The sequence below is a fragment of the Gymnodraco acuticeps genome, unplaced genomic scaffold (genome assembly GCF_902827175.1).
Source record: "Gymnodraco acuticeps unplaced genomic scaffold, fGymAcu1.1, whole genome shotgun sequence".
NCBI classification, from domain to species: Eukaryota; Metazoa; Chordata; class Actinopteri; order Perciformes; family Bathydraconidae; genus Gymnodraco; species Gymnodraco acuticeps.
The window spans coordinates 276375-301486 of NW_022992081.1; the positions used below are offsets into that span (position 1 = coordinate 276375).

At 43.4% G+C, this 25112-nt stretch overlaps 1 long non-coding RNA gene across 1 annotated transcript; it reads right to left on the reverse strand.

The window, feature by feature from the left end:
* Positions 1 to 16255: 16255 nt before the first annotated feature.
* On the reverse strand, positions 16256 to 17784 carry LOC117537255. Its single transcript, XR_004567698.1, has 2 exons — positions 17134 to 17784; positions 16256 to 16670 (listed from the first exon to the last, which is right to left on the reverse strand). It is a non-coding gene; the product is annotated as an uncharacterized LOC117537255 (long non-coding RNA).
* Between the last annotated feature and the right edge of the window lie 7328 nt (positions 17785 to 25112).

Here is a 25112-nt window from a genome sequence, read left to right on the forward strand (position 1 = left end):
GTGCCTATTGAGCCGTGTCTCTCTTTGTCAGAATGAATGGGTACTGTGCATGCTCAGAGTCTTTTTGTATTCAATGTGTGCGGCAAAAAAATAATCACAAGTGGGGCACAGTGCTGGCAACCACACCAAAACGTAATCTCATAATTCAGAGCTGACAGCGTATTGCGATAAAAATGAAAAAAAATTAATTTCAAAACTGAAAGAAAATGAATGAAGTTGACCATCTACTTCAGCTTTGGTTAGTTCATTTTATGTCATATATTTTGTTGATCTTCTGTGTTTTTCCTGTAGGCTATTGCTCTGCTGGATCGATTGATATTGTGACCTTGGTGATGAGTGCCTGTGTTTTCCTTATATTTACAGTCTATGGTGTTTAATGCTGAAGCATTACGGTTGTTGTTGTTATTGTTAAGTATTGCTCTGTGATGGTGCCCTTTACTCCATGTATTAAGGTACATTACAATAAGACATCCCCACGCTGTGTACGTAAATGTATGCGCTGACAGTGTTGCTCCCCCTTACCTTTGATGTTTTCTGATCAAAAGTTGTGTTCAATGGCATTAAAACGATAAAAATGCTGTCGAAGGTTAATCCAATGTGTCTGTGTCACTTTGAAATGATTACTGATAATCCATCATTCCATTTTTGTCAAAACCCCTCAAAAACAGAGATTTGTGGCCCAGAGAACACTATTATTATCTTTTTATTATTATGGTTTTATTATTATCCTAAAGTAAGTTAATGACTCAAAAGTATAATTGCCTGTATTAAAAAAAACGTCACAAAAGAAACAAACAGGTGCTTGTTACTCTGTTTGACAGAATGAGCAATGGAGCAAGCGGAGCACGTGCATCCCCACAATTGACCTTGGGGGAGCAAACGTGTGCTTTTGCACCCCCACTTTTTGATCATATGAAAAATATGATATGTCCCCCCCCAATATATCACTGAAAACATAAGTATGTAATTTCAATCGAATTAATAATAGGCAATGAAAGAACTTGTGCTGATTATAGACACTTAATAGCGAGTTTTTAAGTTTCCAAAGATTGTGACCCCCCCCCCCGCATTTCGCTCACAATGGTTTGATCAACTGCCTCCCACCCACAGCAGTCCATGCAGGTAGGCTGAGTGTAAATCACCGCGACCAGTCTGTCATTGGTGGCAGAGGCAGACCTTTTCAGTAAGTTGTTCAAACAAAGAATATGTTAGACATGTCTTTACTTCTACCACTCAATACAATAAAACACATTTATAATCATCACCTTCTCTTCATTTTCGCTGCATTGAATTACAGGTCACTCTTTATGTTAGCTAGCGGTTAGCTGACGTTTGCTAGCTAGCTAGTAACATCAGTGTGTGTGTTTGACTAGCTAGCTACCTGGTAGATCGAAGCCCATTAGAGTTCGAGTTTATTAGGATCCCCATTAGCTGTTGCATGACAACAACTAGTCTTCCTGGGGTCCACACAAAACATAAAACATTACATTCGACAAGACTTTTACAGAACAGTAAATAAAAAAATAAAAAACTGATTTCCGAAGTCCATTTTCCTTCAAGCATTGACTTTCATATTTTCCATCATATACCACTTATTTTCTGATTTCATTTCAGTGGAAAGAAAATAATGATAATAAAATAAGAATAAAGTACTTATATCTATCTGCATTTACAGATGCCAGCCTTCAATTCTCTTAAGGTACAACTACCTGAAATGAAAATAAAAGAAGAATGAATTATAGAATGATAGAAGATAATATGATAGAAGCCCATCTCCTACTGTAACTAACCTGCACACTGTGTGTGTGTGTGTGTAGCCAGCCAACCAGGTAGAACATGGCAGAAAAAAGAAAAAATCATGTATTCAACCCAGTTCAGTGTATTCATACGTGTATTGCTCTCCTGTGTAGAATGATGTGGTGGTGACAGTGCAGACTCAGGGAGGAGGCAGAGAAGGAGAGAACGAGACACAAGAGTTACAGGTAATGGAAATATCAGTCAGCTTAAAGTGTAGGATAACATAACAAATTAAGACACAAATACTTGGATAATATATCCCCCCCTCTCTCCCTTTCTTTACAGAGTAGCATAAAGATTGTGTATTCAAACCAGTTCAGTGTACTCATAAGTGTATTGCTCTCCTTAATGTAGAATGATGTGGTGACTGTGCAGACTCAGGGAGGAGGCAGAGGAAGTGAGAAAGAGACCCAAGAGTTACAGGTAATGGGATATCAGACAGCTTAAAGTGTAGGATAACATCCCTAGTCAAAAAATGCTATAGGAATCTCTATACGTTTTTGGAAGCCTATAGGAATCCTTTAGGATCCCATAGGATTTTGAGACAGTTCTGTGCTCTATATTGCAGGAAATTGCACGTACAGGTGTTCATTAAATTAAAAAAATTCTGCCATGGAGGTGGTCGTGCCTGACCCACTCCAAACCTCCCCTTGCCTGCCAGTTACTAATCTTGCACCCCCACTTTCAACTATAACTAGGCGGCACAGCAGCGCACCAGCAGCTTGCAGCTTGAACAGACTGACAGGAAAATGTCCTCTACAGCTCATGAATCAGGAGCTCAGAAACGAAAGAAAAAACGTCAGCAAGAGGAAAATAATAAAAGAGGTCGACAGCTAGTCACCAAGTATTTTCACAAGAAAGGTATTTATTCACAGAACTTGTTTTGAAGCCCATAACAGCTTGGCCAACATTTTGTGGCTGACGTTAGCTACCTGTTGCTATCAAAAATTAGATGAGTGTAGATGAGCCCAGTGAATTTGTATCCAGCAGCTATGCCCTTTTGCTATGGCTAGCTAACCTAACCTGTATAATGTTACATGCTAATCACATCTGCTCTAATGCACAGATGCGGCTTCAGGATCAGTACCCCTTCCCTCAGGCCAGCTCCCAGTTGAAGGAGAGGGAGGTAAAGCAGCAGGGCTTGGGGTTAACAAACAGATTTTAAATATGCTTACCATGCATTGAATACAACTTTAGGTAATATTCACATTTAGTTACTCTAGTTCTCCCAGTAATTGCAATACCATTGACCACTGGCACATTAAATTGAGGTTGTTACAGTAGCTATAGCTAGATTTGAGCAATTGGAAAATATCTATACAAATGATTATTATTATTATTATTATAACAATTAAGAGATAGCTCGAGCTGTACTGTGTTATTACTATTATAGGGCATTTTATAAATTATGTACACTATGGATACTCTAGAGCCAGGGCCCTCGAGCAAGGCAGCCAACGAGGAGAGCAGAGGTGAAGAAGCAGAAGTACCAGTACAAGAAGAGGTCGAGGACCATGAAAGCAGCACAGATGAGGAGGAAGCAGCTATGGACAGTCAATGTCAGGGACAAAGTGAGGCTCCGACACAGGATGCCACAGATACTGAGCCACCTGTAGTGGTGTCTGAGGTAGAAGATCTGCTATCACTTGACCCAGGGTTGTTCCCAGCTAGGATGAGTGACAAGGACACTGTAAAGAAATTAGCAATGCGAGAAACAGATCAAGAATGTCCACATGATTCAAAGGGAAAGAGATTTCCAGATCACTTGAAATACACCAAAGCAGATAAGGGTAGGGGAAAAGTGAAAAGGGACTGGTTGATTCACAGTGAAAGTGCAAATGCACTGTTCTGCATACCATGTGTTCTTTTCTCCAAGGAGCAAAAAAGACCCTCTCTTAGTGCTTTGAGTAGTGACCAGGGATACAAGATGTGTGACGTCGAGTGGCGTCGCATGTATGATAAATTCCCAAGCCATGAAACAAGTAGGAATCACAGGGACTGTTATTTGCGATGGAAACACCTACAGTGTTCGGTTATGACTGCATGTGGCGTTGATCATCAGTTGCAGAGAGAGCTAGTCTGAAATTGAGAAAAACAAAGCTATCTTGCAGAGACTCCTTGATGTCACTCTGCACTTGGCAACGAGGAATTTAGCTTTCCGAGGTAAAACGCATGCTTTGGGCGATGTCCACAATGGAAATGTTGTAGGTACGCTAGAACTTTTGTCACAATATGATCCACTCTTGAAAGACCACTTAGACAAAATCAGGACATCCAAAAAAGGAAGCCAGCTAACTCATTATCTGAGCCCAGACATCCAGAACGAGTTTATTGAATTGTGTGGGGGAAAGGTTTTAAAAACCATTCTGACGGAAAGGGAGGATGCCATATACTATGGAATCATGTGTGATGCAACGCCTGACATTTCCCACACCGAGCAAAATGTTGTGCTCATAAGATATGTACATTATAATGAAGACACAGGCGAATGGGAGATCACTGAAAGATTTATTGAATTCAAAGATTTCAACGGAAAAACAGGATGTGAAATAGCAGGCATGATGCAGAGTGTGCTTCTGGATCTAGGGATAGACATTAGTGATTGCAGGGGGCAAGGGTATGATAATGAGGCGAATATGTCAGGGAAAATCAAGGGAGTCCAAGCCCAAATACTGAAAAAGAATAATCTTGCTACTTTCTCACCTTGTGCCTCCCACACGTTGAATCTGGTATGCTGCAGAATCGAGCCCTGAAGTGTCCAACTTTTTGGTTATATTAACCGCCTCTACACATTTGTAAGTGCCAGTCCATCTCGTTGGTCTATATACAAAAAGAAAACAGGTTGCTCTGTACCTAGGCTATCTGACACTCGCTGGAGTGCGACAATTGATGCTGTGAAACCTGTAGCAAAGCACCTACCTGGTGTCATTGAAGCCCTTGCTACCATACTGAGCTCATGCAGTCTCACAGGTGAGGCCAGATCTGAAGCTGTTGGTCTGAGGAACTACCTCATGTCATTTGATGCCATTGTCCTTCTCACCATTTGGGTGAAAGTATTGCAATCTATTGATGACAGAAATGTGATACTCTAGTCAGGGAAAATCTCAATAGAGGTGGAGGCAGGTAATGTTGCTGCACTAAGAGATGAGATGCAGACTCTCAGAAATGGATGGGATGCTATTCTGTCTGAGGCATCAATGGTAGCTAAGGAAATGGAGGTTCCACCTCATTTCAAAAAAGAACTTTGCCGTGAGAGGAGGAGGAATAGGTTTCATGATGAAACTGCTGAAGGAACAGGTCAGGAGGATAGGCCAGAACAACATTCCGTATCACTGTGTTTTTCACTGCCATGGACCAGATCATAAGTGACTTGGACACTCGGTTCCAAACAACAGCAAATATTGTTGAAGAATTTGCTGCCATACTTAAAATTGGGAAGTTGAGTGACAGTGTCATGGCTTCTGTGTGTCAGCCACTGAGGGAGAAATACTCACAGGATCTCACAGATCAGTTTGAGAGTGAGATAAGGCATCTCAATAAAATATTTTCTGCCACTTTCCCCCCTGATTGTAGCTCTCTTGATCTACTGAATGCAATATACAAGATGGAACTCCAGAGCATTTTTGGAGACGTTTGCATTGCCCTCAGAATTTTCTTGACGCTCCCAGTTACCGTAGCTGGTGGTGAAAGATCATTTAGTAAGTTGAAACTTATCAAGAGCTATTTAAGATCTACCATGTCGCAAGAGAGGTTGAACAGCCTTGCAATGTTATCGATTGAAAGCAAGCTGGCTCTGTCACTTGATTTCGAAGAGCTCGTAAAAGATTTTGCCACCAAGAAGGTCCGGGGATTGGCGTTCGGGATTTAGGGATAAAAATCCAGTCTATGACAGGATTGTGGGATGTTTCCCTATAGTAAGCTGACAGGCTACAGCCCACATTGTGAACAATTACTATCTGATGCATAGTCCTCTAGCACTACATTTTTCATTGTTTGCTGTAAGTGTGTTCATGTCCTGAGAGTTTTTATTGTTTTATAATTGTGTTAAAATCTTCAGTTAATTTATACTTTTGTCCTTGTGTTGTTCAAATCTTAATTTAATAAGTCAAAGAATGTTGAGATTTCTTGTTTGTTCATTCCTGTATTGGGTGTAATTTTCAATTAAATAGACAGAAGATAAAGTTGATAGTCAGTGCATGTTGATTTCTTGCAGTCCATTACAGTTCATTAACTTCAACAGGGTTTTCGAGGTTGGGTTTCATCGTGTCGTTTAGGGGGTGGACGCAAGGTCATGACTCCACCAGTATCCAAGAATCCTGAATTGTCCCCACCAATAGCTCAACACTTGTCACTCGCGCCTCCTCGAATTACTTGCGCGTGTAACAGGTAGGGCTTTAGCACTCTGCTGAGAAAGGCAGCAACCCGGCTGCTACAGCAAAAAAGCTAGTGCTCTGCCCGCGACAGTTCAACATCTGCTTCGTAAAAGGTATATCCAAGCAGGGAACGATTGTATACTACAGAGCACATCAAAATGTAAGTGTCTGTCAACCTAATAGTGTGCTTGAGTAGACTATTTGTGTTGGAGATGGGATTACAGAGAGACAGGACAAGTAACAGCTTTTGTATGTTGAGTATCAGAAAACATTGTCACAAGAATAGGGGAAAATATGCCTAGCTAGTGCGACTCAAGGTTCTTTGGTAGACTATTGCATTGGTCCATTCATTGAAGATGAACGCAATGCGACATCCTTTACTAGGTTCACCCACCAACAGTTCAGGTGCTGAACTGCTGATCCGAATGTATAGGTAAAAACCAATTGATGCGTTTTCATCAATAAATAAATGGCCACATTTTTTTTAGCTAGCGCTAACACGCACTCGCATGGATTGGGGGCCGACAAATAGATTATTTCATGGGGCCCAGAATTTCCAGCTACGCCCCTGGCAGCAGCTGATCTCTCTCTCCCGTCAGATTAGACTTTACTCGCGTTTATGTCCATATCGATCAGATCCAGCTAGTTCTAGCTAATGATATGACTACCTGCTTATTAAAAGACCTAAACAATAAGCGTTGCTATGCAACCGGGTGAGGCGACAAAGTATAGCGCAGCATTATGCATTTGTTTACATGCCCACCGGAACCCCGAGCATTACCAACAGATCAACGCACAATCAACCCATACAGGACATCTCTTTCTCCACATTAAGTGTTAGACATTAGAATTGACTATTCTTGTCTGTCACATAAGTGGCGCAACTGATGCGGTATTGCATATAAGGGGAAAATATTTAAAGAGAGATTTAGATTTGCCGGTCATCAGCATATTTTACGGGAACTCTGGGTCAGAGATATGGCAAATCCACCCAAATGACCCCAGAAGAGTTTTTTTTGCTAAATCTCTCTAAAAAGGTCAAATTTCACTTGTTTTGCATCAATCTTGATACAGGGTACTTATGTGTTATAGTTTGGATTCCTAAAGCTTTTAGTCTACTATCCCATCATTCAAGGGTGGTTTTCACTATAAGTATTTTTTATTTTTTTGGACGGACACATTTACTATGTTCAATCTTATTTTACTTTAAAATAAAACAATTCTATATTGATTCTGACTTTTCTACATCCAACTCACAGGTTTTCATTGCTTTGAGAAAAAAGATTATTAATTTTCCCCTTTTAGAAGTGAAGATATAGTAATTCGTTCAGGGAATGTCATTTTCGAGTCTGAGACCTGAAAATCAGGCTTGGGGCTCTTAAGCCCAGCCCCCCCGATACCGGGGGAAAAACACGTCACTGCAGGAGACAGCGTCTGGGGGCTTCTTAATATTTAAAAACCTATGAATGTCTTATACTCAAATAACGGGAAAAAACTCAGCAACCTGACGATATGAGCCATTTTTACCGAAACAAAACACAAGTCTCACAAGAAGCGTTAGCATTATCCCTTAGTGAAAACAGGCTGATGCTACTTCCGGTGCTAACTAGCAAAAACGATCTTTAAAACTTAATATGTTCTGCACAAACTACATATCAGCTGAAAGCTGATACTCCACATATTATTTTAATATAAGTATCATCACTGTAGGACACAAACTCACTGAGCTAGCAGCCAGAACAGAGCAAGAAAACAACAACAGTGTTCTAAACCATAACAATAATGATGTCTTACCGTTGCTGTTTTGTGATCAAAAGTCGTGTTCAAGGGAATAAAAACGCTGCTCAAGGTTAATCCAACATCTCTAACCCCCAGTTTCCACCGGGTCCGTCTGCGCTGTGTTACGGCTGCGCCGCGGCGGTCGTAAGGATCGCGGCCACTCTAGTCAATGGGTGCTATTCCACCACACGTGCAGTGTTACGGCTCAGACGCGTCCCAGAAGCGGCTCGGCGCAGCGCATCTCTAAAATTATCCCCAGTTTCCACCGGGTCCGTCTGCGCCGCGCTGCGCCGCGTTACGGCTGCGCCACGGCAGTCGTAAGGATCACGGCCACTCTAGTCAATGGGTGCTATTCCACCACACGCGCCGTGTTACGGCTCAGACGCGTCCCAGAAATGGCTCGGCGCAGCGCTTCTCTAAAATTAGGATGAATCCTATTTTTGCCGCAGCCGTAACATAAGGTCGGGCAGGCAAGCCCCCCTCCCAGGAAGTGGAAAGGTGAGCGGAAATGCCAGCGTTCTCCTCCGGTTTACAGGCACTGTAAATTATATATATAGAATAATTATGATGATGAATGCATTTGTTTACCACTAAAATACAGCAACACATATTTGATTCATGTAGTTTATAACGGGACTATTACAATTATTATTAACTGTGTCTGTAGACTACAACACAACAAAATAGGAAATTGATAACAACAATAAACACAATTTAAACAGACACAAAAATAAAAACATTTAACTACGTAGCACTTACTTTCTTGTAGAAGTACAAATGTCCAGGATGCCCGAATCAATAACAAAACTGCGAGCCTGCACGCTACGCTTCTGAAACGCTTCTGGGACGCGTCCCGGTGGGGTTATGGCGCAAGAGGAGGTCGGACCAAAACCGCGGCGCAGCCATGACGCACCCAGTGGAAACTGGGGGTTAGTCACTTTAGAATTCTTCCTGATAATCCATCATTACATTCATGGCCGCAGAGTAGGTATAAATGTTTGCAGTCCGGGGCTCAGGCTTTCTCACGTGCTGTTTACACAAGCCTCTCTCTCCTTGACGTAAGTGTAAAGCGGGATTTACTAATCCCCCCTTGATTCTATTGGCTCTAAAGTTTCAAAAAAGGTGTCAATCACCCAAATCGACCAATGGGTTCCAGAGATAGGATCCTGCGTAGTATGAATAATGCCAGCAGCGGCTGCTTTACGCACATGACGTAGCAGAGGCAGCCGCACAACCAGCACAGCACAGCAGCAACGAACACAGTGAAGCGACAACACAGCGACGAACACAGTGAACACAGCCAGCGACGAACACAGTGAACACAGCCAGCGAACAGAGACAACAGCAGGCAACAGAACATCATATTAGAAGGACAAGGATGTATTTGCTTTTAGGACTTATTCGAGCAATAATGGCACCCAGAAAGAGGCTGTATAAGCTTGAAGAAGCCGTGAAATGGTGTTCGCTGACTCTCCGTCAGAAGATGATGATGTACTTCACAATCAGACCCTGATTATGAACTTCAGGAAAGGTATGTACTCTCTCTGTTTGTATCTATTATTATCTATTATCTATTATATATTAGTTGTGTGTTTGGTGTAATCTATAGTAATTCCACACTCGCAAAATACAAAATGGACGCCGCTTTGTTGTAGCGTTATCGTTCCGTGAGAAACTAAAACAACATATGGGGCATAACACAGTGGGGCAAAAAAGTATTTAGTCAGCCACCAATTGTGCAAGTTCTCCCACTTAAAAATACGAGAGAGGCCTGTAATTTTCATCCTAGGTACACTTCAACTATGAGAGACAGAATGGGGGGAAACAATCCAGGAAATCACATTGTAGGATTTTTAATGAATTCATTGGTAAATTCCTCGGTAAAATAAGTATTTGGTCACCTACAAACAAACAAGATTTCTGGCTCTCACAGACCTGTAACTTCTTCTTTAAGAGCCTCCTCTGTCCTCCACTTGTTAACTGTATTAATGGCACCTGTTTGTACTCTTTATCAGTATAAAAGACACCTGTCCACAACCTCAAACAGTCATACTCCAAACTCCACTATGGCCAAGACCAAAGAGCTGTCAAAGGACACCACAAACAAAATTGTAGACCTGCACCAGGCTGGGAAGACTGAATCTGCAATAGGTAAGCAGCTTGGTGTGAAGAAATCAACTGTGGGAGCAATTATTAGAAAATGCATACAAGACCACTGATAATCTCCCTCGATCTGGGGCTCCACGCAAGATCTCACCCCGTGGGGTCAAAATGATCACAAGAACGGTGAGCAAAAATCCCAGAACCACACGGGGGGACCTAGTCAATGACCTGCAGAGAATTGGGACCAAAGTAACAAAGGCTACCATCAGTAACGGCCCGTCCACACAGGGGCGTGCGTTGACGCTTGGAGGTGGGCGTATCTGAAGTTTGGGGATTTGTTGTGAGCAACGCGACCAACAACCAATCACATGAATCTCCCGTCCCCGACATACAAAGCAATAGCAATGTTAAAACGAAGTAAACTGGATATAAAATCCCCAAACAGGCGAAAACCTACCAGTTTCACCCACTGTCTCTGCCACCTCCCTCCATGCCTCGCTCCTCCGGTTTGTAGCTCGGTAGATGAACAGAGACTGATCATACAGCACCGGGTGATTCACTACCGCTATAATCAATTTTCCCTCCATTTTTTGGAATATGAGGAAATGACCTGCGTAGTCTTTCCCAGCATACACACAGTTTGATTGGCTAGCGCTTGTACTGGTAGATTTGCATAAATGGATTTCATTGGCTGACGCTTCTGCCAAGGCGTCAAAAGTTTGAACATTGCTTAACTTTTGAAGCCAGCAACGCTCCACGTCGCTTCCCAAAATGCAGTTCGGCTTAAAAGTGACGTCACCCCATTTCAAAGTGAATGGGCAGAAGCGTTGGAAGCTTCAACGCACACCGTTGTTGTGGACAAATCCTGCAGTGCCAGACTGTCCCCCTGCTTAAGCCAGTACATGTGCCAGGCCCGTCTGAAGTTTGCTAGAGAGCATTTAGATGATCCAAAAGAGGATTGGGAGAATGTCATATGGTCAGATGAAACCAAAATAGAACTTTTTTGGTAAAAACTCAACTAGACGTGTTTGGAGGAGAAAGAATGCTGAGTTGCATCCAAAGAACACCATACCTACTGTGAAACATGGGGGTGGAAACATCATGCTTTGGGGCTGTTTTTCTGCAAAGGGACCAGGACGACTGATCCGTGTAAAGGAAAGAATGAATGGGGCCATGTATCGTGAGATTTTGAGTGACAACCTCCTTCCATCAGCAAGGATATTGAAGATGAAACGTGGCTGGGTCTTTCAGCATGACAATGATCCCAAACACACCGCCCGGGCAACGAAGGAGTGGCTTCGTAAGAAGCATTTCAAGGTCCTGGAGTGGCCTAGCCAGTCTCCAGATCTCAACCCCATAGAATATCTTTGGAGGGAGTTGAAAGTCTGTGTTGCCCAGCGACAGCCCCAAAACATCACTGCTCTAGAGGAGATCTGCATGGATGAATGGGCCAAAATACCAGCAACAGTGTGTGAAAACCTTGTGAAGACTTACAGAAAACGTTTGACCTCTGTCATTGCCAACAAAGGGTATATAACAAAGTATTGAGATGAACTGTTGTTATTGACCAAATACTTATTTTCCACCATAATTTGCAAATAAATTATTTAAAAATCAGACAACGTGATTTTCTGGATTTCTTTTCTCATTTTGTCTCTCATAGTTGAGGTATACCTAGGATGAAAATTACAGACCTCTCTCATCTTTTTAAGTGGGAGAACTTGCACAATTGGTGGCTGACTAAATACTTTTTTGCCCCACTGTATATACTGTTATTTCACACACACCAAATGGGTGCTGTTTTGTAGTTCTACAGACATTGACTATTAGCAGTTTATAAATAAAGCTGTATTGTATATCAGTCTATATATATATACTGTTATTTCACACATGCTAAATGGAGGAATTATTTCTGATTTGAGTTACATTTTTGAAAGAATAAGCCAGTGAAGTAATCAAAGTAATTGTTTTTTCCACATTTGTTTTCACAGTGATGAAGACGAGTATCAAATGGCTTCTGGATCACAGCCATCAACATCTGCCTCAACCGAGCTACGACGTGCATCAGATCAGCATACAGTTGCCCCAGAGCCATCAACATCCAAGCTACGCCGCCGGACATCTGCACCAGTACTAACTCAGCCTCCCTCTGCATCTTCTGGTTCAGTGGACAGACTGTCAGGAGGAAAGTGAAACGGGCTGGTGTGTGGCAGACTAAGATTGTTACCGTTCCTGACGCTGTGGTGGACTACAACAGAAGCATGGGCGGCGTGGATGTGTCCGATTCTTTGATTGGGTACTACAGCGTTCACCACAAAACCATGAAATGGTACAAGACTTGTTTTCACCATTTTCTGGACATTGCAGTGGTGAACAGCTTCCTTCTCCACAAGGAGCTGCACAAGATGAGGGGTGACCCCGGCAGGACGAAGCCACACACCCAGAAGTCCTTCAGGGAGCAGCTTGCTACAGACATGAGGGGTGAAGTCCCTGCAGCACCACCACCACTCCCCCCCCCCCCTCCCCCCCATCCTCCCCCCCATCATCACTCGTATGCATTCCCAAGTATTATGGGCAGTGGCGGCTGGTGGAAAATATTTTTGGTGGGGCTATTGATATAGTGAGTAAAAACATTTTTTTTTGGAGAAATTACCCCTTAAATTAGGACTTCTGGTGATGTAATGGCGCGTTTCCAGTGCAGCGCGGAGCTCGCTTTAATGCTGCGTTCAGACCGGACGCGATGTGAATATTCGCTTCACTCTAAACGATCCTATCGCATCGCTCTAGTCGCTCGAGTTTCACCGCGGCTGCCAGCTGTGTTTACTCGCATCATTCAAACAAGACGCGCTCGGGAGCTACAACTACAACAAAATGAACATATTTTACCATGATTAAATTGTAATACACGTTTCTAAATGATGCCGACGTAACAACATACTGATACCGGTTAGTAAAAACCATGAATTAATGCTTTGACAAGTCTGCAGACAGACGGCAGGCGAAAAACCTTTTAGAATGCTTGTTTTCTGAATGGAGATTGGGTCGGCCAGGCTAAGCTAACGTTGTATATGCTCACTCCACACTCATAACAACGGCCTACAGACATAAATAAACCAGCGACTGTATTCGCCATGACACAGACAGTGCCGAGCCGTGCGGGGCCCGTTTTTGGTTGCGTTTCCACTTGGCCTAGTACCGGCTAGCTGGTCCTAATTCACAGTTTTTCTGGCCCCATAAAATCGTGGTTCTAGGGCCAGGAACAACCGGGCTGAGTATGCTAAACTAGAGAGAGAATCGCTGGCAAGGGGGCTACAACTACAACAAGATGAACATATTTTACCGTGATTTAATTGTAATACACGTTTCAAAACAGACGGCAGGCGAAAAACCCTTTTAAAATGCGTGTTTTCTAAGCTAACGTTATGCTCCGACCATCCACACTCACAACGGCCTATACAGACATAAATAAACCAGCGACTGTATTCTCCATGACACAGACAGTCTGTGGTTTGTACTTGTTTAACTTTTGTCTAGTTTCTGAACAGATCGTATCTGTCCCCGGCTGTTTGAAGAGCAAGCATGGGAAACAAAAGACAGCATTTACCTGTTTGCATCCAGCTAGCCATGCCTTTCTGGTGTACCAGCTACGTGAGAAGCCTCGTTGATACGTTTTGTCTTTTTCACGAGCTTGCTGCGATATATACAAATCGGGTTGGTCCGGTCCAAGGTCTTTAAGCAACAGTTTATCTCCCAAACTTCTCCTTTCGAAAGGATTGGAGATTAGCTCTTGAACGGAATTGGGCGGGGACCGAGGTCCGGCGACTCCACCTGCACACGAAGCCATTCTCATCCAACTCATCCAACACCTTGGTCACTCACGAGTCTAAAAAACAACTCACGTCAACGCACGTAAGCAACGTGGGCGCCAACGTGAGCGCCCTCGTGACCAAAATATTTGACGGCGCTGATTGGCTGAAATTATGTTTCGGCGGCACAGTTTACTATTGAGACTTTTGCAACGTGCTGGTTGCTGCTGTTTGGCTCGGGGGCTCCTTGCACGGCGCCCGGTAATGATAAACTAATGCCACGGGCAAGGCCAGGCAGGAAACATGTGACTTATCAGTAACTTTAGACATCGTAACACAATTTTAAACGAGATTTTATTGTAGATTATACATTTTACTGATACCAATTGTATGATATTTACCTTGTTCATTAAAAAAAATATATATATATATTTAAAAAAAAAAGAAAAATGTAATTTAAAAAAAATATATATATATTTTTTTTGTATGTGGGAAGAGGTGGGGCGGCGCCCCTAGCGCCCCTATGGGCCCGCCGCCACTGATTATGGGGAAGATGCCACCGCGCTCAGGAGGTGCTCTGATGCTGGCAACACAACGGTGAAGACCTATCTACTGCACTAAGTGGTGCCTCAATTCAAAAACACTAAACACATTCAGGTTGTGTACATTTTTTCTTTTTTGCCAGTGTTTACAAACAAATGCTTGTGGTGTTATTTCGGTTTTAGTGTAATTTTTTTGTGTGTTATTTTTGAAATAAATCTGCTCCTGTTGGAGAAACATTTATCCTATGTTTCCTAATTGTTATTGTGTAAGTAAACCTTCCTAGAAGTGTTAGTCGGGTGATAAACATGTAAAGACTGTGGCAAAGTCCACACACTGACACACACACACCATTTACATAAAAAAAGAAATGTAATTTAAAAAAAAAAAAAGCACTTAAATTTGGATGGAATGATTACCTATAGTGATAATACAATTATTTTTACAGTATGGTACCTGAAAAAGGTCAAATGGCACTGATGGTATCCAAATGTGCCAAAATGTGCCCAAATGTCAGTCCGCCTGGACTTCTTTTTGCTAAACCTCTCTAAAAAGGTCAAATGTAACTTGTTTTTGCCTCAATCTTGATACAGGGTACTTGTTATACTTTGGATTCCTAAAGCTTTTAGTCTACCATACCATCATTCAAGGGTGGTTTTCACTATAAGTAATGGGTTTTTTTTAGGCGGAGGTAAGAATTTACCTTTTTTTACTATGTTCCATCTGAATTTACTCTGACACAGAAACATCTATATTGATTCTGACACTTCTACATCCAACTCACAGATGTAACCTTGCTTTGATAAAATAAAAATATTCATATAACCCTTTTAGAAGTTAAGTTATAGTCATTTGTTTTGGGCATAGCATTTTTGAGCCTGAAACCTGAAAAACAGGCTCAGGGCTTAAGAGGTTAACCCTTAAAGACCTAGACGGAATTTTCGCCTGCCTGACTCTCCTGTATTTATTTGTTTCTCCTAACCTGTTCTAACCTTTTCTTGCAGTCAGCATCAAGTGCCTTACCTCATTTGATTCAGGAGAACCTCTAGTTCAAGTCTGGCTAATTTGAAGTCCAAATTTTACCATAACTTTGTGTGATAATGGCTGAATTTACCAGCACTTTTCAAAAACGCCAGTACAAATGTTGTGTTTTTTTACTGTTTACTCCGCCAGGAACATAGGGATTTTCTTTTTTATTATTTACAAAGCTGCATTTAGATGTTTTAGGCTTTCAAATTAAATTTCATCTGCATATTATGTTCCCTGAGCAAGTTACAGCTATTTATTACAATATTATCCTAGGCGTTTTTCAGTGAAAAACGCCTAGGATCATATGGAATAATTAAAACGAAATGTATTTCCATATTTAAATGACTGATCATGGTTCTTCTGTCAAAAAAAGGTTGAGAGAGTAAACAATTAAACCATAACAGATGACATTGCAACAAAAATAACTTGTTTCAGAGATATATATTATCATTTGAACATTGAAATACAAACACAAACAGTGAAACAAATTCAAAGTGCAAATTAACAAAGTGCAAATTATATTAAAACTATAAACAAAGTATTAGGAATATATAGAAAGTGCAAAAGTACAAAGAGCAAATGATCTTCAAACTATAACCAAAATATTAGAAAAATATATAAAGAGCAAAGGAAATGTATCCACATTCATCATGGTCTGGGTCGCTCAGATGTACAGCTCTGCTGATTGCCATGAACCTGTCTCTTGTCATGACAGGAGCAGGAAAGAGAACACTCAGGTGTGATCCCTTCCTCCAGTAGTCTCTTACTTTTAGCAGTTTTAGAAGTGCCATAAGGCCGACATACATGAGGAATTTTACCGGCTTTCCCAAACAAACTTTTCCCCCTTAGCCTGCTCCTTTTCAGCATTTTTGTTTGTGTTCTTGCAGATGATATTTACAGCTTGGTTGTTAAAACAATTTCTAAATATTTGTGCAGGAGTATACTCCACACCAACAAAACCTTGGACTCCAGGGGCTCTTTTCGGGCAAAAGTGTGGTAGTTGTTGGGCAGTATCTGGCACCTCAGGTCCGTTCCAAACAGCTCCTGGCTCTTCTGGGGTCAGAGATGTTTTTTTCCCTTTCCCTCTTCCTCTCCCTTTCACTGTCAGGGGGGCTGGCATTGCATTGGTTTGGCCTTTTTTCTGGATGCTGCACCCTCCTGGCCGCATTATTTTCCCTCTCGGTTTGAAGGAGGCCTACTGATGGGGACAGGGGCTTGTGCATCCCCTCTCTCATCCTCTGTACTAAAATAAAAGGGAGGAAAATATACAGATATAAATGTCTGAATTTATTTTATTTCCTTTATTGCTTTTATTTCTCCAGTGTCATCCTATCTATTTTCTAAACACAGTCTCAACTTTTGATTTGATTCACACTTTATCCCTCTGCTAACATTACTAGTTGATGGAATCAGTAACTGAATTGTAATGCAATGAATATAATAACATTAGACCTCATAACAAACAACCAAAGAGGGCAAGCGGAATGAGGCAATAAATGAAAGGTATTGCTTGACGTTTTTTTACTGAAATAAATAGTAGCCTCTATTGATAGTGAATCTTGAGCTCAGGACTTCACTTTATGACACAATTACGGCAAATGGCCATCCATTATAAAAACTCTTAGGACTAATTATTTTCGGCGTTATACAGAAACAACAACCGATAAATGCAACACAAACAATAAGAAATAAGCAAAGTTACTCACTTTTTTATCTTCGAAGGGATCAATCCCGTGATCATACTCCTCTTCCTTGCCAGTTGTCAGCTTCAGAATCTGAGGAATCCATCGCTGCATCGCTAAGCGGTCCGCCAGACTATAAATTCTTCTTCCGTAGTGTAACGCCGTTTTGACATGTTGGTTTGAATTTGTCTTGGGATATGTGTGTGTGTGTATGTATGTGTATTTGTGTGTGTGTGTGACTGTATCTAGATATCTCGTGTTGTATGTATTTCTCTTACGCTGGCAGAATTACTCTTCTTTAGTATTACTCTCTCGTCTCTCTGTTTCTCTTTGTTTATCTCCCGCCGCCAAAAACATACACAGCAACCTATGTTGATTGGTCGAGAAGATGGTAGCATGGGCAGAGGTTTGCCTGGACCTTTACATTTTAAACCTATCCGGACACAGGGGGGTGGGACTTAGTCTAAAACCTTTGCTGTTTGGCTCAGACAGAGGGGCCGCGTGGGTCTCCTTGACGAATCAAGGCTGTAAAATGTGATAACGTTGCCCCGATCACGTCGGAGCCTCTGAATCCCGGAAAAGGACATAGTGATACCAGCAAAAAGCCTAGAATAGCCGCTTTACCTCACTTTTTAAATCAGATGGATAGGATTAGCGGTTAAAAAGTTATTAAGCATTTTAGAACGCTACCTCTTTGAAGCCGCGGGCGGCTCGCTCGGCCTTTAAGGGTTAAAGGTGGGGTAGGTAAGTTTGAGAAACCGGCTCGAGATACACCTTTTGTTATATTCCATGGAATGCTCTTAACATCGATAGCAATGAATATCTTAAGTGCTTTGACAAAAAATCCATAGAAGAAATTCATCTGTGGAAGCCGTAGTACTGTAAAAAGCACGACCAATCATTTTAGCCGGCCCGGCTAAAGTAACTGGATGGCCTACCTGCCTGTCAGCCTTCCATCTGTGCACAAACTTATCTCGTGCCCTCATTGGTCATGTGCACATTCGTGTGTTGGAGGAGGGGCTCTGTGAGGAAGTGGCAGATTTTTTCCGGCTGTGTATTTTCAAATTCTAGCGCACTCGAGCTGGTTTCTCCAAAATTGCCTACCCCATCTTTAACTGATTAAAAAAGCACCAGAATCTTATATATAAACAACTAAGTTGTTTCTGCCCTACCACTTTTGTACGTATAAAAACGCCACTGGAAAGCGGCGAGATGCATTTCCTTAGGAATCGATAAGCAGAACCGAAACTAACATTTCTAAACGATACTGATGGAATCGAAATATTGGAACCCTACTCACAACCTGGCCGAGAGGGCTTTTAGGGAGGGGCGAAAGCGCACGCGCAGGCAGGATGTATAACGCAAGACAAATTGAGAGCATAATTGCGAAATGGAATGCAGCAAAATAATGATAATCGTTTTATCGAGATTAAAATACGATTAATTGCACAGCCCTACTACACAGGCAGGGCCAGACTGGGACAATAAATCAGGCCGGGAATTATACACCTAGCCAGGCCACTACCAGTTTTTTTGTTGTTGCCATTTTGCTGGATTTATTTGTCAATATTTACAGCGTTGCTGCCCATAGTGATAGCCCTATAGTTTAAATCTACTACCCAAAAATAAACATGTGGACATGGGTTACCATCCATCCATCCATCCATCCATCTTCTCCCGCTTATCCGTGGTCGGGTCGCGAGGGTAGCAGTTCCAGCAGAGAGCCCCAAACGTTCCTTTCCCTGGCGACATCAACCAGCTCTGACTGGGGGATCCCAAGGTGCTCCCAGGCCAGCGAAGAGATATAATCCCTCCACCTGGTCCTAGGTCTACCCCTTGGTCTCTTCCCAGCTGGACGTGCCTGGAACACCTCCCTAGGGAGGCGCCCAGGTGGCATCCTTACTAGGTGCCCTAACCACCTAAACTGGCTCCTTTCGACGCGAAGGAGGAGCGGTTCAACTCCGAGTCTCTCCCGGATGACCGAATTTCTCACCTTATCCCTAAGGGAGACACCAGCCACCCTGCGGAGAAAACCCATCTCGACCGCTTGTATCCGCGATCTCATTCTTTCTTTACTATTTAAAACAATCTAAACACTCAGAGAGTCCTTAACCTCACCTGAGCTGTAACTATCAGCCTCTCATTCTGACAGGAGAGGACTCTCCCTCCACTTTGTTGTTGAAACAGCTCCTTAAATCTGTTATCGCAGCTAGCTAGCAGCAGATGCTAACAACAACAATAAAAGTAACCGGTGCGCTCTCTCTCTTTCTTGCTCGCTCGCGCCACACATACACACACCCTGCTGAGCTTGAATGACACACAGAGACCAATCGAGGGCTTTGATTTATGATCGGTATGAAAGTGGCCATGTTGGCAGGCCAGTCACCCTGTGTGAGGCAGACCACATCATGTAGACAGCCAGTCACCCTGCGTGAGGCAGACCACATCATGTAGACAGCCAGTCACCCTGTGTGAGGCAGACCACATCATGTAGACAGCCAGTCACCCTTTGTGAGGCAGACCACATCATGTAGACAGCCAGTCACCCTGTGTGAGGCAGACCACATCATGTAGACAGCCAGTCACCCTGTGTGAGGCAGACCACATCATGTAGACAGCCAGTCACCCTGTGTGAGGCAGACCACATCATGTAGACAGCCAGTCACCCTTTGTGAGGCAGACCACATCATGTAGACAGCCAGTCACCCTGTGTGAGACAGACCACATCATGTAGACAGCCAGTCACCCTTTGTGAGGCAGACCACATCATGTAGACAGCCAGTCACCCTGTGTGAGACAGACCACATCATGTAGACAGCCAGTCACCCTGTGTGAGGCAGACCACATCATGTAGACAGCCAGTCACCCTGTGTGAGGCAGACCACATCATGTAGACAGCCAGTCACCCTGTGTGAGGCAGACCACATCATGTAGACAGCCAGTCACCCTGTGTGAGGCAGACCCACATTTGCGCAGCGTTGCGCTCTCAATACATAATTTTTTTTTTTTAAAACAGGCCAGGCCATCGGGAGGACCGGGAGGTTTCCCAATGGCCTGGCCTGTGGCCTGCTGGCCAGTCCGGGCCTGTACACAGGTGGTCATGTCCAACTATCACAAGTATGATCATAAATAAAAATAGGCCTGTAGAAAAACGGCTTATGCCACAATATGATAGCAACAACTAGTCAAGTCAGATTTGCTTCGGTTGCTATTCTAACATCACCTATCTAATTCCAGAGATACTTTAATAGCGGCGTTATGATGTGAAACAGTGTCATTTCAGACTGAAACACATTCCCTCATGGGGGGGATATGCATCAGTGGACGTTGCTTGCGTGTGTTAACTGTGATGGTTATTCTCGCGTCCAGGAAAGAGAAGCTTAAAAAGGAGACTAAATGGAGTCTCTGAGATGTTTTCAAATTGGTACTTTAATTAATAAAAAAGGCGCGGTAAAGTCACAAACAGGATATTGTCCGACAGAAAAGCAGCTGCCTCTGGCCCTCGCTAGCAGAGAAAAGAGGCCGAACCGCCCAGGTGCTGCTGTTATATGCAGGCTCCTCCCTGGGGGCCGGCTCTCCGACTATTTAATGTCCGTTGTTAAACATATCACAGTATACAGACATTGTACATTCAATATATATCTAAACACTCCTTTTCTCCTCCTTAACTCTTTCATGACTTTCCATTCAACACATTCCAAACGCTGTAATCAACACTCCAAAAAATACAGGAAATCCTTCACAGCAATTCGATTTCCGGTCGCTCCGAATGTTGTGACATGCTACCCACATCTGTAAACGATAACGTACTCAAATAAACTGTACCTTCATTTAATATCCAACAATAATAATATCTCGACGTCTATAGTTGTAGTGTTGAAATCAGTAGGTTTCGGTGTGCAACATCATATCATATCGCTGCTAAATTCACCTCTATAGGAAATGGTATATTAGCCTCATGCTAAATGCTAACCGGAGGTGAAGGATTTTCAGAATAAAAGTCTAACTGGTTGTGCACAAGAACTTCTGGTTTTTCAGTATAAAACAGCATTTAAACTAAAGGTACATTTAAGGTACATTATGCTATCAAAACATTGATTTTAATTTCTAACACGTGACAGTCAGACAGTGAATCATTTAGAATAAAGCTGGTGGACGAGCAGCAAATCCATGCAGCGGTGAATGCCGCTGAACCAAATTGGTAAACAATGAACCACTGCACTCTGGAGAAGAGTATAACGTTGGAAAAGTCGTTCTTTATTATAATCTGGTTTGTACAATTAAAAGCAACACGAGCATCGACACGGTCAGCCATTGTTGTTGTGAGTGTTGGTTCCGAGAAATTGAAGAAAAACATGTGGAAGCTTCACCTGTTTTACCTGCAAGCACAGCAGATAGTAGTTTAGAAGGCTCCTACTGAGAACACTGAACATGACATGACATCACACTTCTGACGCCCCTGGAACACTGAATGCAGCATTAGGTTGAGCTTATCCAACCCAGTCTCACAAAAAAAACATGTAATAACTACGTTGGTCCACAACTTGGGACGTAGTATTTCTACAAAAACGGCTCTGAAATTGTAAGATCCCTACGTTTTTGTTCACCATTCATTCCAATGGCTGGCGTCTATGTCACGTGATCTTCAAATTTCTCCCTGCAGAAAAAAAAAACATGGCCGAACTTCGTTTTATCCTCGGTGTAAAATGCCTATTTTAAAGTTAGTTTGGCCATTCAAATGCCTTTTGATGTCATTTGATGCGAGAAATATGAGTTGTTATTTCAGATTATGTGTGCAGTGGATGCACATGATCTTTAGTTTGCTAGTTATTACGAAGATTACTTCAGGAAATTGTGTCCATTCAACGTTTTCATTGTTACCAGGGTGGTTGCTAGGGACGCTGCTATCGATATTATTTCTGTTATGTTGTGTAACTGTTTAATGGTGTTATCTTTATTGCTACCCCCTTCCCCGTCAATGTATAGTGTTGGTCCACAGCGCAAACGTATTAGTTTAACAAAATCCGCATCTACAATTGTGGCATAGATGCGTTATGTTCCCCTGTGCAATTCTCCATTTACTCAACAATAACACATAATTATCCTTGTGTTTATTTATTTGTTTGATTAATAAACACAAGTTGGAGTCCGTCAGGACCGAGGGTCGGAGCAGCTCATTTGCTTTAGAGAATATTACACCGGGAAGTAAGTATTCTCTCCGCTTCGCTTGACAAACCCCGTGATAGTCCTCAAGCTCTGTGATTGGAGAGTGTGCTCCGAAGGGTTACGCCGAGCCTCGAACAGCACTTGAAACGGGTCCACCCCGTCCCACATTTCTTATACTATCTACATACATCTTATAAGAGTATAATACATATGTATAATATCAGTTAAAATAAGTGCTTCAACATAGTTAACATTGCTGGAGGTATACACAAAGTTTTTCATTCAATGCATAACTACACCATAGTTCAATCAGGAGAGACGTGATGTATGGAATACATATTTATTATCGGTCACATTATATAAATGAAACATAATGATGACAGTTCATGACAAGTGAATGAAATGGTGTTTTGGCGATTAGGCCCAGGTTTTGTAGGATATCAATCGGGAAGGGAAGAACCATTTCCGATGAACCCCCAAAAGAATGAAGTATGAAGTACTGAACGTGAAGGATCTTACCTTGTGGGATGCAGTGGAAATCTATGGATGGAAATGAGAGTTAATACATGTGAGAATTTAAACATCTGATGCCTCCCGGGCATCCTTCCTGGACATACAGGGCTTCCCGGACGTACGGGGCTACCCGGACGTACGGGGCATCCCGGATGAGGCATCCTGGACGTACAGGGCGTCCCGGACGTACGGGGCATCCCGGATGAGGCATCCTGGACGTACAGGGCCTCCTGGACATACAGGGCTTCCCGGACGTACGGGGCGTCCCGGACATACGGGGCATCCCTGATGGGGCATCCTGGACGTACAGGGTGTCCCGGACATACGGGGCATCCCGGACGCACCGAGCGACCCGACGTGCGGGGCGCCCGGAACGTGCAGGGCTTCCCGAACGTGCGGGGCAACCTGACTTTAGCAGGGACACATTATACGGACCGGAGGTTAACGACCCGGACGTACGGGGCATCCTGGACGTACAGGGCGTCCCGGACATACGGGGCATCCTGGACATACAGGGCATCCTGGACATACAGGGCATCCTGGACGTACAGGGCGTCCTGGACGTACAGGGCGTCCCGGACGTACGGGGCATCCTGGACATACAGGGCGTCCCGGAAGTACGGGGCATCCCGGGCGAACGGGGACTTCCCGGACGCACCGGGCGACCCGACGTGCGGGACGCACCAGGTGACCCGACGTGCGGGGCGCCCGGAACGTGCGGGGCAACCTGCCTTAGCAGGGACACATTATACAGACCCGAAGGTTTTACAACCTGGACATACAGGGTTAGATATGCAGAATAAACATGAGCCGCGGGGCGACATACGTGCTGACATGCACCACCACCAGTTATATGCATACGTACCAATTTTAAGGTTGGAGAGACCTTTGGATAGCCAGCACGGCATTGAGGTCAGGGCGAATGTAGGATGAGAAGGCGGAGGAGGACCACCGTCCGAGTTGTTGCAGGGATGAGGATGAGACACCTTGATTAGCAGCGGAAGTAGCTGCGCCTATTCTAAAGGAATGCCCCGTGTATAGAAGGGGTGATAACCCGGATTTAATGAGGACTTGTTTTAAATAGATATTGAACTGTCGTTGAGTTAAAGGAAAATTCCCTGAGATAAGGAATAATGGTGAGAGAGGATTAGAGGTAGGTCTAAGCTGTAGGAATTTGATCATGGATTTATAAGGGCAGAACTGGGAGTCGATGCGGGCGGCGATGACGGAGCAGCGCCACCGCATTTGGAGTGTTTAAGATATAAGCTAAAGTGGCTAGCATGAAAGGATATGTCAGAAAAGCTGACGTCTCGATTGGAATCGAATGTAAGGGAAGATGTGGTAAATTCACCTGGTCTGAGAAAGGCATAAAAGCTAGGAGAAATAGAGCGTCGAGTAGCGCATTGATATAAGGGGAGAATAACCCACTTCTAAGTTTGGAGAGCATGAGGCGTAAAGTGGAGAGTGTAATAGGGCGTCTCCGGTCTAAGACGGGGGGGAGAAGTTCTAATGAGACCTTTGAGGATGAGTTTGACTGACTGTTTTGCGAACAGGCTGGGAAAGCCGGAATCGGAACAGCGAACGTTAAACTGCACTCCTGCTAAGAGGCCCCGGATGCTTTTTAGATTGACTTCTTCTTTCGAGGTGTTAGATCCAGCGAGTGTGATAATAAATGTGTAGCAATAGTGGAAATCTGAGTGTGCCGCTATGCGGATGATCTCATGCAGATGTCCCCCCCAAAACGGAGGATGTGCGGTGCACGTCCTTAAGTCGGGGGAAACGCGGTCGTCGTGAGGCCGACGGATGCCACGTCCAGGAAACGAGAGATGATGGCGTGCCGAAGAATATCCACATGTAAAGTACGGTTGCCCGATGAGGAAGAGCAACTGTCGTTGAAGACGTTTATGTGGATGCACGCAGTTTGGTTAGAGGAACGTTAATACCATGAGCTTGATGTGATGCCTAGGAACTCCAGGTGTGTGACTGGGCCTATAGTTCCTCATGATTAGGAACGCTGTGCTCCTGGAGGATTCTCTTCTTCTTTCTTCTTCTCTTTTCCCAGTTGAGCGGAGTTATAGGTTAGTAATGTTGTATTTGAACACTAGATGCGTAAAGCAACGCATGAGGAGATCTCCCTGAGCAGTGGGTGATTTGAACTGGGGAGAGACAGCTATTAATATTATTTACCCGAATAGCCGGTGCACACGTAGTTTCTCCTTACTTGACTGCCGCTTAAGGCTGAAAGAGTTCCGCTGAACGATGATGGGAACTTTAAAGCGCGTCGTTAATATCTGCTTTGAAGAGCCAGCCTTGGCCTGCACACT